Genomic DNA, 3,677 nt, shown 5'->3' on the forward strand with positions numbered 1-3,677 from the left:
GGCCACTGCCGGACTCGGGTCAGCAGAGGAAAAATCAATTTTCGAATTCATGAACAAGATTCGAATTACATTTAGTGAAGAGGGCCCGACCATTTCCGGCGGTGTAAATCTAGAGATGGAAGCGGGTGGAAATCTTTCCTTGAGTGCGTAAGGTTATAAACTGCACGGTGGGAGCAAAACTCAACACACCGGAGGAAATGCTAATGTACATTTCTTTGTCTATGAATAAGATTACCACCCCACATGAAAGGTTTCTTTTTAAAAAATGTGAATCCTGACCCAGAAGTGAACGCACTCATTACTCTTTTGTTATTTTCCGTGAAAACATCGCTGGGACAGGCTCCGTTCCCATGCAGCATCCAGGTCCCGTCACCACCCCCTAAAACCTCCCAACTCCGCTCCCTCCGTGGCGCCGAGCACCCCCGTACCGGCTTTGCTGCACCCCCTCCCCAAGCCCTCGTACGTCACTGGTCAGAACTCGCCAAGCGCGGCCCCGCCACTGGGCCTTCTCGTGTGCCATTTCCTCTGCGCAGGGGGCTGCTGGGTGTGGTTCTGGGGGGGCCACCGGGCTCCTGACCGTGGGTGCGTCTTGCGGTCAAGACCTCAGCTCGCATCTCCCCCCTCACCGCGGGGCCTGCCCATCTCATCCTGTCTAAAGTAGCATACCCCATGCAAAGCATTCTTTAGCACATTTTGGTGTTGTCTTCATACCTCCTAGAATTATCTACAAAATTGTCATTTCAGTGTCTGTCTTCCCAATAAAGGCAAACATCTTTTTTTTCCTTTTTTTAAAATTTTTAGTTAAATTCCTGTTAGTTAACATACTGTGCAATATTAGTTTCAGGTGTAGAATTTAGTGATGACATAAATCACCCGGTGCTCATCACAAGTGCCCTCCCTAATCCCCATCACCTGTTTCACCCATCCCCTCCCCACCCACCTCCCCTCTGGTGACCAGCAGTGTATTCTCTACAATTAAGAGTCTGTTTCTTGGTTTGCCTCTCTCTCTCTTTTTCCCCTTTGCTCATTTGTTTTGTTTTTTATTTTATATATATGTATGTATATATTTTAAATTTAAATTCTAGTTAGTTGACATACAGTTCAATATTGGTTTCAGGAGTAGAGTTCAGTGGTTCATCATTTATATATAACGCCCAGTGCTCATTATAACAAGTGCCCTCCTTAACGCCATCACCCATCCATCCCATCCCCCTCCCACCTCCCTCCATCAACCCTCAGTTTGTTCTCTATAGTTAAGGGACATGATTTGCTTCCCCCTCTCTCTCTTTTCCCCCCTCCTGAATGTTCATCCATTTTGTTTCTTAAATTCCCCATATTAATGAAATCATATATTTCTTTCTCTGATTGACTTATTTTGCTTAGCACAATACTCTAGCTGCATTCACATCATTGCCAAAGGCAAGATTTCATTCTTTTTGGTGGCTGAGTAGTATTCCATTGTATATATACATGCCCCATCTTCTTTATCCATTCATCAGTCAATGGGCATTTGGGCTCTTTCCAGAGTTTGGCTATTGTTGATAATGCTGCTATAAACATCGGGGTGCATGTACCCCTTTGAATGTGTGTTTTTGTATCCTTTGGGTAAATACCTAGGAGTGCAATTGCTAGATCGTAGGGTAGTTCTATTTTTAGCTCTTTGCTCTATACCACCATACTGTTCTCCAGAGTGACTGTACCAGTTTGCATTCCCACAACAGTGCAAGAGGGTTCGCCTTTCTCTGCATCCTCACCAACACCTGTTCTCTCCTGTGTTGTTAATTTTAGCCATTCTGACCTGTGGGAGGTGGTATCTCATCATGGTTTTGACTTGTGTTTCTAAGTGCAAAGATCTTATTTGTCTTGGTCACTATAGCATCCCCTGGGCCAGGGACAGTACTTGGCACAGAGTAGGTGCTCAGTAAACATTTGTTGGTTGAAAAATACATTTCAACTCCAGATAAACCAGGATTAGTGCTTTTCAACATACTTACATTAGAAAAGACACACATATTAATGGTGAGAACCAGGTCCCACACTGTACCATCAGAAACAACTAAAGAAAAATGCATTCAATCTCTCCTAATAATGACCGTATGTGATTTATTGGGAAGAATTCCCATGTTCTACAAAATTTTTAAATTAGAAGAGGAGCACCTCGGTGGCTCAGTCAGTTAAGCGTCCAACTCTTGATTTCAACTCAGGGCTTGATCTTGGGGTTGTGAGTTCGAGCCCTGTGTTGGGCTCCATGCTGGGCGTGGAGCCTACTTAAAAAAATAAATACATAAAAATAATAAAATAAGGAGAAGAATGTTTACTATTCCTGACTTCCAGTCTTTTTCTTCACTTAAAATATTTTCATAACATTTCAGTAGATGGAGGTACCAAGAACTGCCTCTCTGACAATTTTCACCATTGGAAAGATGGTTACTTTTACCCAACTTTATTATTATTATTTTAGAGAGAGAGAGCACAAATACGCGTGTGCATGAGGTGGGGCAGAGGAAAGGGGAGAGAGAGAATCTTAAGAAGCAGATTCCAGGGGCGCCTGGGTGGCTCAGTTGGTTAAGCAACTGCCTTTGGCTCAGGTCATGATCCCGGAGTCCTGGGATCGAGTCCCACATCGGGCTCCCAGCTCAGTGGGGAGCCTGCTTCTCCCTCTGACCCTCTCCCCTCTCATGCTGTTTCTCTGTCTCTCTCTCTTTCTCTCAAATAAATAAATAAATAAAATCTTAAAAAAAAAAAAAAAAAAGAAGAAGCAGACTCCACGCCCAGCGCAGAGCCCGACGGGGGGCACGATCTCATGACCTGAGCTGAAACCAAGAGTCAGACGTTTAACCGACTGAGCCACCCAGGCACCCTACCCAACTTTTATATGCTTTGGAGAAAGGAAACCCACCTCTAAGTGTATCTTAAAAGGGGCTGGGTAAGGATTCCTAGGGTTTCTGGGTCCCTGGTGGTAGCTACACTTGCCTCTCATCTCTTCAGTTTGACGTATCTTCCTTGGCCTCTTTCAGTGCTTTAGCCAAAGTCCTGTACTGGGCCTGGCTTTGCCCCCATATGCTAGGACACCACCTCGGTTTCCATATGGCCCGTGTGCCCAAGTGACACTCATCAATGGAAGCCTTTTACCATAATCCTCTTTGTTCTTATCAAAGAGTATATCTTGAGTTTTAACACTCTTTAGGGGCAAGGAGCGGGTTTATAGAATTCTCTCAGTACAACACCTCTGTCTATAGGACAGGGACAATGAGTACAGTCAGCCCACTGAGAGCCTCCCTGCATCTAATTATGTGACTTTTTAAATCTCTCTTGTTATCTTAAAAAATCTCTTACAGGGTGTGCACCCAAACCTGGCATAGATGAATCATCTTGAGAACTTTAAAGGTAAGGACAGCTAATAGTTTCGCCTTCCTCCCGCTACTCTGTCAGAGCTCCTATCAAAGCACAAATTAGATTATCTGGAGCCAGGAAGCCAATAAATAGCTGGGTGTTTCTGGAAACAGTTAGCCACCTGACTTTACACATGTTTAGGCTCCAGAGCTGCCTACAATAGGAAAAGAGGAAACTGCTACAAATCACCACTCTCCCTACCTCCAAATTCTTCACTGGGCCTTCCTTGGTGCCCATAAGAAAAGCTGGGGACAGGGTGGTGAGAATGGTGTGGGTCATGGCCA

The sequence above is a fragment of the Neomonachus schauinslandi genome, chromosome 2 (assembly GCF_002201575.2).
Source record: "Neomonachus schauinslandi chromosome 2, ASM220157v2, whole genome shotgun sequence".
NCBI classification, from domain to species: Eukaryota; Metazoa; Chordata; class Mammalia; order Carnivora; family Phocidae; genus Neomonachus; species Neomonachus schauinslandi.